Here is a 15,799-nt window from a genome sequence, read left to right on the forward strand (position 1 = left end):
TGAAAAAGTAAAGTAAATATAACTACTAATCTTAATGTTTACTTTATATCTGATTGTTAAGTTGACTAGTGATTGACTAGTTTGCATTACATTAATGTTATGTTAAATCACTTTTTATGTGTTACATTAGTGCACACTGGACTGAATTTTTTTTCATGCACACTATAGGTCAACTTAATTATTTAAACTTAAGATATTTGCACTGTAACTATATATATATATTACAAAAACATTTAAAATCCCTCCATTAAACCTTTTGTACATACTTTTTTGTGTCCCTTATATTCTATTTTGTCATTTTATATATTTAAATTGCTTCTATATTTTTTATCTGATGTTCTATTCAATTTATATTCACTATTTCATTCTTACTTTATGTTAATTGTTTTGCACCAAAACACCAAGTCGCATTCCTTGTATATGTACAAGTACTTGTCAATAAAACTAGATTCTGATTCTGATTCTGCATCCAGCAGAATACAGATATATAGCACAGTAAACTTGGTTTACTTGGTAAGCCCAATATAAAGAACTGAACTAAAATGTGACCGAAATGAAGAATTAACGTCAAAAGCAAGAAAAAGCATGAAATCAGCCATGAAAAGGAAGTAGCAATCTGTTGTGAAAATACAAATCCTACTGTAATTTTACTATATTAGGCTCACTGGTGAAATGCTTAGTTGTCATGTAGCTTTTTTTTCATGAGTTCAAACGTCTCCTACAGAGTGCTGCAGGTTAAGTATAAGGATGACAGATTGTACATGAAAAGATGAGGAGATGAAAAGAAGAATAGAAAACAATGCAGCAGATGACCTCATTTGTATTGGGAGCAATAAAAGAATTCAACAGATGTGTCAAAAAGACGTATGTGAGTCAGCTATATTGGGATTTAACCTGAACTTTAAAAAAGTCAAACTCACAGTACACTGCAGGATCATAGATGGATTTTTTGAAGGTCTTAGTGGTAAAGGTTGCTTCAACATCACAGGTAAATGCTTTAATAGGCAAAGCAATGCCACTATAAATAGATCAAAGACGTCTCTGCTGCGGCTTTGAATCCTTAAAGACAAGTTCTTCGAGTGTATATCATTTTATTGAATTTGGTAGTAGGTGCTTCCAGACAATATTTATCTTTTATACCCTTCAGCAAACTCACATACTGAAGAATGCTCTCACCTCAGGAGCCAGTCAGCTGCAGGGGAGGACTTGACTAGTGCAGAGAGCAACAACCCAGAAAATCAAAGCCGAGACCAATTGGTGAAAATCCACAATTGGTAAATGACATTGTTAATGGAAATAATGGGGGAAGGTGCTGCTTGTCAAAGGAATTATTCATGCAGCTCAGTAAATGCAGTTGTCCGTAACACACAGCACTCAAATTAAATAGTTCATATTACTGTACAGTGCACACTAAACGGGGGGCCGTGCAATTTGCAAATTTTCAACAGCTGTATGCCACTGAGAATGGGACAGAAATATTGAAAGGGTTCATTGGTCCAAGGAAATCATTCCCATTTCGTGTGGGCTCTCTCGGCCTTAGTAAATGATCACTAAACTCTCTCTGCAGTATCAGGCTTTAGGACTTAGGCACGCTCATTCAGTTTAAACGGAAAGGCAGCAGTTATCTGGGGATGGATGATATTTTGCTTTGATTTGCACAGTAAATCTCACTGTAGAGAACTACCAGGACTACTACAATAAGATATAACAATAAGGTATAACAAGAAAGAGATGTTAGTCAGAAGAATAAACAGGTAAAACAAATGATTTCTAAAATGAACGTGGACTAGCTGGGGTGCTTCTAAAGCTGAATACTTAATTCAGAAATATACATTTTGAAAAGAAAAACACTTGAGTTAAACGAGAGAAGAGGGAGGGCAGGACTCTGTTTTTGCTCATCTTTGAGTATCTATATGTATTGCAACACTCAGTGAGAGATCAACAGATTCAGGAACTTTTGGTTTGCTTTGGGAATAGTCCGATTTTTTTGATTATTAATTTAGCATGAGTAAATTCAGTTCTAAAAATCAGTTCCCGGCGGGTCGGCTCCTCTGGTGTGCTGACACGTAACAGCTCATTTGAGTGGAAGTGGAGAATAACCCCCGTGTGCTGAACGTCTGTTCAGTACACATCTCACAAAATGCAACTTTGAGAGATTTTTAAAAGGGGCTTTGTAGCAAAATATGCATCCTCACAGGAGGCTAATTCATATTTACAGAAGATAGCAGTTCAAAATGGTAAACATTAAACCAAGAAAAACTAATATGAAACACTTAGAAAATCTTTTAACCAATATGTATGCCATTTCTTTGGAAGGCCTATTGGAAGAAAGGAATTAGCTGTTGGCAAAAATATTTGGGGAAACTTAATATATGATGCAATCCAATACCGTGACAATAAAACTATCAAAAGGCATTGCATTCATTTATCTAAATATCAGGCCTGAATTGGTGTTAAAATATCTGAAATCAATCTTTCAAAAGTCTTAAAATGCCAAGACATAGGATTTTATGAATCACTTTTTTTCTGAAGTTGCATTGTAAAATCTGTTCATTTATTTATTTGTTCATTTTATTTATTTTTACAAAGCATAACTTTTTGCTTTCGGTTTCAACTTTTAGCTTTTCATTTTCAGTATTGTCTTTTAAATTTGGACTATTTGGCCCTTGTTTATGTCAATACAGCACCACCTTTCCCAGACTCCTCAAAGTTTTGTACACATTATGACAGTGCCAACAAAACTGTTGGAGTTGATGCTTTTTCCAAGGTTGGAAGACAAGTAACTTTGGCTGGTTGAACAAATGAAGAAAAAAATACAAAGAGCAGCATCTCAGCCTATCTCAAAATCAACAGAAACCATTTATTCCAGAATCTACATTCAAGTTTTCCTCTTTGTAAACTTTTAAACTTACCCTCCAGCAACAGTTCAGCCCATTTTGCACTCCATGCTTTTTGAAAATAAGCGTGCGCTGAATGAACATGAATCAGACCTTCAAAGGCAAAAAGTTCAAACACAATTTAACAACTTACTTAAACAAATTTTATGAAATAAAATACATTTTTATACATAAATTTAAGGACTCCTCCCAAAAGACTGTGGGATTTAAACTGCCTCTTCATGCTCTGAAATTGAGTGAAGCGTTGGGATTGATATATGGATGGCAGACCGCAGATATAGTCCCTTTATTTAAAGATAGAAAGATAAGAGTGGTGATAGCAGATAAGAAATGATGGCCTGCATTTGGTGCGCACACACACATACACACACACACACACACACACACACACACACACACACACACACACACACACACACACACACTGGCCTGAGATTACTTCAGCCACTGGCAGTAACATCTCAATCAAGTCCCTCAACTGAGTGTAATCTCTGCTCCGATTGGCTGACAGCATTGTTTATCTTCGATGAGATCATTTCGATGAAGCTGTTCTCTAACTAGACTCTGATGACTTGTGAAACTTTCACTGTCTCCTCTCTGTTTTTCATTTTCTTGTGGCTTTTCATACCAGTACTGTTGGCACAGCACACTGCCAGGTGGAAGCTGTAGCACACAGCAATCTGAGAAACAAATTAATTAACCGATTCAGCTTTCAACCTAATGCATATTCAATAGCTATTGAAATAACACTCACATTTTAAATACCCCAAAGGTACGAAAGAGCTGTCATTGTTGCAGCATTTTCATTCTCCCCTGAAAAACTTGGAGGAGGACTGCACTGGACAACAAATCATTTTCAAAGCTGTGGCCTCTTTCTGCCCCTCTGTGCTGCTCTCCATTAACAATAAATGGATGCTGGCCTCTTACTGTCAAAAACCACTATGGCCAAATCCAAACATCAGTATCTCTTTGTGTCTAGATTCCAGTCTTTCTCCTCTCAACATTAAGTTAAAAACACTTGGCTGTCTCTTGACAGAAGTAAAAAAAAAAAGAAAAAGAAAAAGAAAATATTTGTGCGCATTAAAGACCACAGAAACAATGGCAGCAATGCAGTGATGTGGTGTTTCTCTACTTTCTGCAAAGTTGCTTCCATTAAGGATGCGAGAAGGAAGGCTTGAATGCATTATTTAAATACACTTGGTTTCAATGGCAATTTCCTTATTTACTACCACCTTTACTAGTTGTTAAAACACATTTCTCTGGTCAGACAAACCTCATAAAATTCTGCATTTGACTTGTCTTCGATATCAGAAAGAGCTTGAGCATGCAACCTAAATCAAACCTGTCTGTATAATGTAAATCTGTGCGTGCAAATAGATTCTACACAGTGGCGACACTGACATCTGCCTTACTGTGGCTGCTGCTGCAGAGCTCCGCACAGATAGCTTTCAGCAGCAAGTTTTCACTTTTAAAGACTTACGAAATTGATTTAGAAAATGTGCTGTGGAAGCAAAGTAAATATTTTAACATGGGCAAAGTAGGCATGTCATGATGTGAGGAATCTCTATTTTCACTTCTTGATATGGGGTAAGTGAACAGATGGGGATTTCAAACCTGTGCCAGCATGAACTGAGCTAAAGCACGGGCGGATTATGAGACAATTGGCTTGTGGGCACAGATGTAAAGGGACTCACTACCTCTCCTTCACAGAAGCATGAAACACACATACACACACACACAGCAAACTCTCAAGCTGCTCTTAATTTTAATAATCCAGAAAATATATTGCCTTGATAAAGGCTAGTAAATATAACTATTAGTTTCATTTACTTATTTTTGTGAAACTGTTGCAACTTAAACATGACAAGTGAATTAACTTGTTCTTACTAAGAGATAGCAACTTAGGTTTTTTAGTAAACCAAGTTAGTTGGACTTAACTGGACAGTTTTGTGTATTTTGGCTAAAGCTTTATTGAGTATTGATATTCAGATTTTACAGTGCAGAACTGTTGGTCTCTTTGTAGTCTTTTTGCATCTTTTGATGGGTTGATTCCTTCCTGGATTTGTGCAATTTGAATCCTTTTGTTTACGCAATCTATGTTAGACGGTGAGGAGAAACTGAAAACCCCCCACAAAACCTCCATAACTCTGTAAAGCATATCAACAATGCACCAGAAGAAATCACAAACAGCTGCTAACAATAAATAAATCAAATAACTGCCTTTTTTTCCCTGCTCACACACAATCCAGAGATGCACACTCCATGTTAATGATGTGGGTTGTTTTATGCCGTATCCTGTTGTGCAGGTGTGATATCAGATGTAATATGTAAAGTCCCAGCACAATGAGGGAGCTGCACACAATAATGTGATACTGATCAGAATGTTCCACTGGTTGGACAGGTTTCCATGCTGTTCCTTTAGATACAGATGCAGATCACTGCTGCCCCCCTGCTACTTGCTGCCAAATGTGGACAAACGCTACATGCTTTTGACAAGATTTAGCCCCAATTAAGCAGTTTCACACATACAAATTTAGATATTTTTTTTCTAAATCCAGCCATCATGTTTTTCCTTTGTGGCTGTCTCACAGCAGTTCCCTCATCTGGAAAAATTGGGCTGGGAGAGGACAGTAACTTTGGGTTTAATTAGTTGAACTAAACTTGATGAGATCTTGTGGTGTGCATCCAACCTAAGATAAAACCAGGGGAGAGAAGAGTTTTCCAGTTATCTCTCACTGTGAGCTGTCCTCATTAAAACACATCTGATGGTTGTCTGCAGAAGATTAAACGAAATTCACCATGAGGTGCTGTTATTATAAATACTGAGCTCTGCTGATTGCAAACAATTGCCTCCATCACCCCAGCTCCCTCTGCCTAGCAAGTAGGCTGTCTCTTAAAAGTCCATTCAGTTGCCTTGCTAGAGTGATTTGGGATGTCATAAATAATGCTGGTTGTGGATGGAGAATTAAAGTAGCGGCGGTGCAGCAGGCTTTTTTTTTTTTGGTGCTTTAACTGTAGCTTTTGTCCAATTTAGTAGTCAAAAAACGAAGACAATCAAGTGGCCATTCATTTAATTCATCATTCACAAGTTAACCATAGTGTTAATTCCTTCTGTTGATCAACCACCAGCCAGGTAAAACTGAAGACAGGTAGTTCGAAATACATTATTTCATTCAGTGCGTCATTCCTTCCCTTTGTGAATTGGAGTTGAGGACACCCGGTGGCTCAGTTGGCTCAAACATATGCAGCAAATGACATTAGCTGCATCTCCTTTTAGTTTACAGGCAACCTATATGTGATGTGTCATATGCGTCATGTGAAGAGGTAAAGAGGGGGGAGTGAAGTAATATAAAAACAGAAATGGAGCAATGTCAGCCACTTACCCTTTCATCTCACAAAAGGGACACTATGAAGGGTTGTTGTCATAGTCGTTAAAAAATATAGTCCACATACGCACTCTCCACTTATTAACTGAGGTGTGAAAAGCTTAAAGATTCTTCAAGAACATCCTCCCTAACACCGACTGCCCTGAGCCTCTTAAAAAGGGACAATAGTTTTTTGTTGTATTTTTTTTTTTTTTCAGAATGATTTTTGTGCATGTGTGGGGAAAAACCTGAATGTATAATATTTTAAGAGATGACTTGCTGAGGCAGGGTTCCTAGTTACTTAAAAACAGTCAAATTAGTTTTAGTCTGAGCCCATTTACATTGTGTCACTTTGTGCATCTTGCTCACTAAAAAGCTACTGGAATGCCCTTTTTCTTAGCACATGTCGTTAAAAAAAACAAACATGCTAAAAATATGAAAATAGGCAATAGGCTCCTTTCACATTGCCAGAGGACTAGTGCACGGCTCTGCAGCAGACAAGTATGCCTTTCTTTTTTTTTTTTACTGGCGCCTCATGTTCAATGTCACGGTCAAACCTGAAATTAAGTTAGTAAAGCAGCATGGAGGCCAGTGAAAATGTTACAGTGGTTACTCATTTTTTCTCTCATTTATTCAGTCTCTCTTTCAAACTTGGTGCAGACTAATTTGGAATGATGTGGGCACATCCTTGTATCTCCCTGGTAAAAGGGCTAAAATTAGCTTGTTCACTTGGGTGTTATATTTCCATTACTGCCAATCAGAGCGGGAGCTGATGAATACCTGTGACTACTGCAGAGTCACTTCATCCACGCCCTGTTTGTAACCTTTTCATTACATACAAAAAGCTGGATTTTTGCAGGTTCTGCAGGAGGAAAGGGCTTAAGTGTGGCTGGTGGTGGTTGAAGTCAATGTGAGACGTGTGTCAATCACTATATATTATACACTATTAATACATCCACATATATTCACAGTTGTTAGCCATGCTGTCATTATTACTAACTGCAATTTCCTTATAGCTAAACTGATTAATAGCCCAAGTTATTCTTTTTTTGGTGTTTCAGGTTTATTACCACTAGAGATGGGGTTTAAACCCGGTTCTATTGAGGACTCGGTTTCACTATTTTCAAAACTGAGAATCAATAGTGTTGAATTTAACGATACTGCTATCAAGTCCCGTGGGTCCTGTAGTGTGACATTACATCTCGAGGTGAGTCACGTCATTGACATCCCATCCAATCACTGGTCCGCATTCACTGATTGTCCAACTAAGTTTTTGAATGCAATTGAACTGCTAGCCAACAGATATTAAATCAAGCAAGGAAGAAATCTGATGGTCATTTGTTTGCAAGGATGGCTGAACTTGCAAAGAGGTCTAAAGTTTGGCTATATTTTACCAAAGCAAAAGATGAAGAAGAAGTGAAATGCATTTTAGGTTGCAAAATAATTTCTTGCAAGGGGGGAACTCCATGGCCAAGCACATCAACATTGTGTATCATATTAAACCTAAATGCAGTTCAACTCCGTCAGCTGCTGTTGCTGTGCTAGAGCCGGCACAGTCATCATCATCATCCACTCAAAACAGCAATGGTAAGCACATCCAAACTTTGTAGCAAGTCCCGTCACTTAAAAATAGTAATCCAGTGTTGAAATCCGAGTTGAAATTGGCAGGATAAAAGCTAGTTAGCTAAATAAACAATGTTGCATAAAGTGTCATTGTTATGTGTTCAAGGTCAGATCTGTAAAATGTAAATAAATCATTGTGATGTGTTCAAATGTAACATGAGGAAAAAAGAAAATTTTGTTTTTGGCAAGAAACACTAAAGTTGTTTAGGTGAGAGATTTGTAATGCATAATTAAAACTACTGATGCCAAAAAATTTTAAAGTAAAAATTAAAAATAAAATACAATAATTTATTTACTAATCACTAAAAAAGTGACTGAAAGTGACAGTAGACATTAACCAACACTTAAGTGTGAAAATGAAATAATTTCAGTTCTTTTTAAAATGTATTGTCACCTCGTCTTTCCGCCATAAAATAGAGAAGTATAAAAAGTGGTATCGATAGAGACTCAGATCGGTTGGCGATCTGGCCATTGGAAAATCATTTATGTGGCTAAGTGTAAACAAAAGTTTGTTTAATCATTTCATATAAATGGGGCCTTAACATCTTTCCATTTTGGACTGGACCTGCAGTTCTGGTGCTTGCTGCCTGCATTGTGTATATCTATAATTTAGGGTGAAACCAGGCTAAAATAGCTCACATTTGTAGATAGTTTTACAGTTTTCAAACCACTTCACACCTTAAAACTGCAAGGAATTCCAAGAAATTCAAATCAAGTTGGCCAGTCTCCACCTGAGTCGATGGCATCAGAGAGAAGGCAGTCCTCAAAGGCTTAACACATCTGGGTGTAGCAGTGGACTCCCCCAAGTGTGAATGAGGAGGGAACGTTGAGCACTTGCAAATGAGATTCAGCCAGACATCCTGAGTTTAAACCTGTCTGAGGATGTTGGCCGCATGTATTCCAGCATTCTCTTTTACCATTTTTCTCGACCCTGTAACATTTCACTGAGACTATACCAAGAGGGAAGAAACTCCACAACCAGGCACTGGTTGTTTGTATGGCAGAGACAGGAAATTAAAGTCTGGGAGAAGAAAAAAAGGGATTTCACTTAGACACAGTTTAGAAATAAATCATTCAGTCACCCAAGAAGCTGTCAGACAAGTAGTAATGGCACACAGAGCAAATATACTGAAGAAGTCACTCAAGTATGGAAGAAGTCAGTTAAAATTAGCCTCTGAAGAGAAACTTTGATAACTGAATTTCTCTTGCAAACCTTTGTTTTCACCTGCAAATGTGTGTCTGTGGGCATCTTTTCTGCGTGAATGTGTTTACAGATGTGCTTCACTGTTTGCGTTTGCGTGTAGCAAGCAATAGGTTAATTTTTAACAGAGGTGGCCCCCTCTCTCCCCCAGTGCTGTATTGTTTAGGGTGTATTATAGATCCACAACGAAACTGACAGAAGGGTGGGTCTAGCAAAACAAATCCACCTGCTACTTCAGCACCCCAGAAAAGCTAAAAGCCCTGTTTTTGCTGTCTATTTTTCTCAACCATGTGAAATTACTTTTCTCTGACTCGCCTACTCCAATTGTTGCTTGTTATCTGACTCACCAGCCCTTTTTACACAGAGATCGTGCAATAGGTCCTCTATGAAGACCTCTTTATTATGCCACCTTAGATTTCTTTTTGCTGGCTTTCCATGAGCAAAAGAAGTGTGACCCTCTCTGAACAATAAGAATGGGGTAACATGGCAATAGTGACCATGTACCTCTCTGTTATGTGGCAGGTGATATTGTCCTCTGCTCAGAGGATAAGGAGCTTCTGGATCTCATTGTCTGACCAATATGCGGATATTTTTCAGCTTCTGTTTTTCTAAGGTGATTTAGCTGCTAACTGCTGCTGGCTGCTTTTAAATGTCCTGGCAGTTGGTTGCACACTTAAAACATCCATGGTCTCTTCCTGCCGGCTGTCCCTTTTACCCAGATGTCAATTTGGTGTGGTGACTACTCCAACTTCCCAAACCAATCCCGTAAAGGCTTGAAATTAGGGTTCTGTCAATGGAAAAAGCTATTGTCCATCGCTGATAGCAGTCACTTAATGACCACTGAGCCCACAATCGTGATTTTCAGTGTCACAATGTCATTGTCCATTGGGATGTTTTACTTTGGACATCATCACATGGCAGTTATGTAGACATCGCCAAGCACTATTAGAAATGGTGCACATATTAACATAGAAATGCTTCTTTAAAATGTAATATGCCCATTCTTAATAATTTATTGGATATAGCTCTGGGTAGGACGCTAATCAGGGTTTTGTACCCCCTCCCCTGCTTAAATCGTCTACATCTGAGTGTATAAGGGAGCATATATCTAACTGTGTGAGTTTCCAAGGCTTGCCACTCAAGGCTACAAGTTTTTTATAATAAGAGTTTCCTCTCTTATCTGTCCAATCAGGCTTGAGTTCTGTGGCCTTGTGGTTAATCTCATAACTAGTTAAATTGAATAGTTTTTTTTCTGCCTTTGAAGGCTTTGATTTAACAAGCAGTAGAACGAAAAATTCATTCCATAATTCACACTAAGAACAGTCAAGGACACCGTGACAAAACTTCTTGTTCTCCTTGTATTTCTTTTTAATACCATCATGCTGACATCTACCTGTCTGTATCTGTGTGCGATGAGGGTTTTGTGTGTGTGTGTGTGTGTGTGTGTGTGTGTGTGTGTGTGTGTGTGTCTGAGTCTTTACTATACTGAATTAAATCATCTTTGGAGTAGAACCATTATGTGAATGCACTTATGTATCTGTGCTTTCAGATGTCTGTGTGTGTGTGTGTGTGTGTGTGTGTGTGTGTGTGTGTGTGTGTGTGTGTGTGTGTGTGTGTGTGTGAACTGTGTCTGACTTGTGAATAGTACATGACAGGAATCCAATATGTACATGAAGAATTGTCCCTGTAGAGAGGGTGGTCTGATTAAGTTTGGAGCATAAATTTACATATTAATGAGCTTAACATATTTTCCTGGAACTACTATAACTTTTTAATGCTGCATATTGATACCATGCAAAGTATGTTGACATAAATATTTCACTAAATTAATGAATTCAGTAACATAACTGATTATTTTTGATACAGTATCACAATGACTATGATGGGACTCTTGTTTTATTCATGCCCTAGGAAGACACATTTTGAACCAAGGTGACTGTTTAATAATTAATTTATAATGATAATAACTCATCAGGCTGTTTTCAAGCTTTGTTTTCTACTCTGCTGTGTTGATTTCCTGCTATAATCATATTCACCGCCTGGTATAGAGCTCAAATAGTGAAACATGAATCAAATTTTAATATTAGGATCCTTTTCAAAATGAGACCCCAGGTGCAACATTTTCTACAACTGCTGATAGCTTATGGGATGACTGTGTTCATCCTTTTTCCATTTCTTTTCCTGTCTTTGATGGTGCTGCGGTAAAATTAGATCAGTCATTCCCTTTTTTTCACTTCTGCAAGTAAAGATATATATATTACTTCTCCTTTCATTATACCCCATCTATTCTAATTCTTTCTGCTTCATGTGGAAAGACAAAAAGAAATAGGAAGGGAGAGGAAATGGAGTCAACAGGTGGTGATGTGAGTAAAAGGAGAAAGAGGAGACATAAATGGCGAGGAGCTGATCTGCAGCTGGCCGCCCGCCAGGAACTAAGGAGCAGAGAACTGAGGGACGGAGTAGATGGGGGGAGCAGAATGGAGCTGTGTAGAGCAGATTGGGTATTACAGTTGAGAGGAAAAACAGAGGAAGAGAGAGAGATTGAGAGATGAGGGGATTGGAGTTATAGGAGGAGAGAGAATGAGGGTGAGAAGCAAAGGGGGCTGAGGGGAATAGATGAGGGGGAGGAGTGAGGTGATAGGAGGAGATAATGGGAGACAAGGGAGGGGAGGGAGCAGACGTATTTAGGTTATTTTCACAGGAAACATTAAGTAATAGTAGCTGGGAAGAGAAAACAAGGGAAATGTACATTTTGCAAGCTAACACCTTTTTAAGTGTCAATGTAAACAGGGCTTTATGCAAAGCTCACACATGTGATAATGTTAGCAAGTACGACATTAATGCATTCATGCACAGTATATGATAGCGTCCCAAACCAAACCCATTTTAGTGAATAATTAAGACAATATTGACAGTTTTTCCAGGGCAGCTGGACTGAGTTTCAAGTTTTGAAATTCACAATCAAAAGCACAGTAAGCAATACATTCATCGGTCATGTGCAGGAAGACTTTAATGTCTCTGCAAAGTAAAGCAAAACATGTGTCATCAATACATCATTTTGGTCTGTGATCACTGATTTAACCCTTGAAACCCAAGCCATGCAAATTCCAAGAACATAGTAAAAGCTTACAAAAAATGACTGGAATTTGTTTTAAAAAAGACTCTAGGGTAAAATGTCCAGAAACTATACCCAGAAAACTATATTTACAATTATCAAATCATATATTTATGCTTTATGCTTATTTTGGGGCCAAGTCTTGTTACATTACATTAACCTAAAATGAAACATCAGTAATAACTGAGCTAAACATTAACATTCATTTCAAAATTATTTTCAGGCCACCTTTTTGGTAAAGGTCTAGTAAGAACTTTCTTTTTGTAACTGGTCAGGTCTTCACCAACTCCTGAGGGAAATATCTGGCTCTTTAGCTGCTAATTGCTCCACTGTGTACACCAGCTAGTAGCTAACTAAGGTGTGTAGTTAGGTGCTGCAGGTAGTGTACAGTGGGTTTATCAGAGCTGAAAACGGCTGCCTGCTGTAGCCAAAAATGACCCCAATTAGAGCTGTGAGAGTGAACAAAATAGCAAAAGTGACGATATAAGAGTGTATCAATTTCTGTAGTGTTGAGGGGGAACTGCAGAAGTGCAGAATCAGTTCTGTTCATTTGAACCATTTTTATTTATATATATATGTATATATATATATATATATGTCTATGCATCATTTTGATCTTGATATTTGAATGTAATATAGCCATCACTCTGAATTAAAAAGTAAGATCCGTATAAGGCCCTTTCTTATGGTGAAAAAAAAAATTAATCATACGACATAAAATGAATGATGCATGTGCATTGAAGAGAAACAGTAAATTATCTGTGCTATTCTTTAAGTATACAGATGATGTACTTGCAGTCATTATTATTTCTTCATATATCCATGTGTTTATGTATTCATTTCCAACCACATAACATACCTCAACAACAATAATTTTAAGAGTTGAAATTAATTAGTATTCAAGCTATGTGGTAGAAACACGTTAATTAACTGTGTTCAGTGTTTGCCTTCACCTCAACTGAAAACTGTCAACTGTGATTACATCTTGAAAATTATACCACAGTATTGTTTCAACACCAAAGATTAAAACCTACATCACAAAAAAGACGGAAAACGAACAAATAAAGAAGATAGAAACAATGCAGCCAGTCTCGGAAAAAAAACTTCCATTTTTGTTTTATTTTATTAAAAAAAATCCACACACCATAAAAATTACATGTACAAAACTATAAGATTTGAAATTGCTTTATGTACACATACAAAAGATAAAGCCCAAAGAAAAAGTGAAGGGAGCACAGAGGGGGAAAAAGTGAAGACAAAGCTCTCGTTTTTTTGTTTGTTTTTTGAGGTGGGGGTTTGAGATGGGTCAAAAGGTTTGAGGTTCTCCGTCGATTTCCTCTTTTACCAACTTACATCCTGGCAGGGAACTGTAACAATCATGACTATAGTGGTGACACTCAGAAATGGCAGTGAGCGCAATTACGTGCACACGTGTATGGACAGTACATATCTGATGGCACCCGTGTATCACATATCCCATTTACAATAATCGGTATGAAGTCATGGAGTCAAAAGGATGGGAGTGATGAGAGATGCTAGCATGGAGCACCTGTGTCAGTCTGATGATTAATATAAAGGGATATCTGCCAGACACATATGAGAATGTAACTCTTTAGAACGAGATCATTAAGTGAGACGTGACCTGTCACTCATCCTGCCGTGTGCATGTAAATGCACTCCAGGTTGGTAACGAGGATGTGATAATGACGATGTGCAGAGGGCCTGGATGACTACAGCCATGACGTTAATAATGCATGTGCAGTCATATAGAGTCATACAGCATTTTTTCTTCACATTAAAGTATTTAGAGGTTCAATGAAGAACTCTGGACATGTAAACTTATTTAGAGATGATAGTGACATGATTTTGATGAGGATGATGGCTGAAATTGATGTGATTTGGCTAACTGATACCCCGCTACTTTATTTTTTTTTAATCCCTTATCTGTTCATCTCTTTCCTTCTCGATGTCAGACGTGGCTTTCCTCCCGATCACTGGGTCTGAAAGACAGAAAGGAAGAAATTAGCTTGCATTTTCTTGCATTTTTCTTCACATTCAAAAATTTTAAATACTGTGTTTTGTTTGATATGCTCTTTCCAATAAAATTAACACACCAGTGCAAGTTTTGCATGAAAGAAAATCTGTTAAAAAAAGGTGATCCCCTGCTTTCACATTGCCAGTAGACATGTATGCTTTTCTGTTTTTCTATGTCTTTCTTTCTTTCTTTCTTTCTTTTGTTTCCTGGTGTGTCACATTTAACGTCTTGGACAGGCCTGAAACAGTATAAAGCAGCATGTAGGCCAGGGAAAATGTAACACTGGTCAATTTTTTAATCACTTACTTATTCAGTCTCAGTTTCATCTTGGTGAAGATTAAATTTTAAACAGTTTTCAAGTGCCACTTGGACAGAGACTGATGGTTTGGCAGCCTGTCATTGCATTACATTACATTACATTGTGCCGGCCTAAAATTAGTGCGTCTACTCGGGTGCTGTATTTTCGCCACTGCCGATAGACGCCACTCGGAGCTGAAACCGATAATAATAAGAAGAACAATAACAATAACAATAACAATAACAATAACAATAATAACAACAATAATAATAATAATCTTTATTTCTATAGCACCTTTTATTGATAAAATGCAGCTCAAAGTGCTTTACATGCAAGAGTGTCAAAATCGATAAATACTTGTGATCACTGCAGCGTCATTTGACTTAAAAGTGAGTGCAGATTGTAACCTTTCTCAGTCTCAGAAGAAAATATTTGCCAACAAAACTTTTGTAAATCATAGTTAATGCGTTAATGATTTTGGAAGGTTCAGACATGAAATAATAATGATGATGTAAGTTTTTTTGGTGTAAAAAATCAATATCTGAAGATATTCAAGTGCAGACTTTGTCAGCACCTGTTAGCTACAGCTACAGCTGTTCCGTATTTTCAGCCTGGGGCACAAAGATGTGTTTAGCTGGAAGAAATGTGCTGTTTGTCTGGATAACATTTGTGCTTTTTTTGTCATGGGCAAAATGTTACAAGTGTGTCTTGGAGTGTGTGTGTGTGTATTTCATTTTCTAAACATGGCCACAAAGTAGTATCTCGGTTGATCAGGCAAGGCCAAATCAGCAGCCCATTACACTTAAAATTACTCGAAGCATTTCATCCACATTAACTCAGTGTCAGAGTCATGGCTATGAAAGGTAGCTACTTTCTGGACAGCTCTGATGACAAAACATCTACAGCTCACATTATTTACTCACATTTATCTTTCTCCCTATTTGATCAAATGAAGGCTAACACAATGATGGATAGTCAACCCCAAGGCAGACAAATTGTAGATGTCTTCATTCTCAGTGCTTTACTGTGTATGCTGGAACTAACAAGGGAGTGTAATATCTACAGTATATATATATAAGAAAATGCAGAAGTTCAACCATTGTTGATTCATGTCATCTCTGCATAGTGCTTATCAGGCAAACTCTAAAGTAACAGGATTTCTAAAGACATAACATCCATTTCATAAAGGCCCTGAATACAGAAATACCTCTAAAACCACATGATAATTGGCAGCCTATTGCCCTGTTAAAACAAATTAATAAATG

At 37.5% G+C, this 15,799-nt stretch overlaps 1 protein-coding gene across 3 annotated transcripts in view; it reads right to left on the reverse strand.

Moving 5' to 3' along the window:
- Positions 1 to 13,289: 13,289 nt before the first annotated feature.
- LOC121943434 (leucine-rich repeat and fibronectin type III domain-containing protein 1-like protein) overlaps positions 13,290 to 15,799 on the reverse strand; it is a 218,139-nt gene continuing 215,629 nt past the window's right edge. For all 3 annotated transcript variants that reach the window (XM_088078885.1, XM_042486956.2, XM_088078884.1), the window contains one exon: positions 13,290 to 14,201. The gene's annotated coding sequence lies outside the window, so the exon portion shown is untranslated. The remainder of the gene's footprint in view (positions 14,202 to 15,799) is intronic.

This window comes from Plectropomus leopardus, chromosome 6 (genome assembly GCF_026936395.1).
Source record: "Plectropomus leopardus strain MGB_pleo_1.0 chromosome 6, ASM2693639v1, whole genome shotgun sequence".
NCBI lineage: Eukaryota > Metazoa > Chordata > Actinopteri > Perciformes > Serranidae > Plectropomus > Plectropomus leopardus.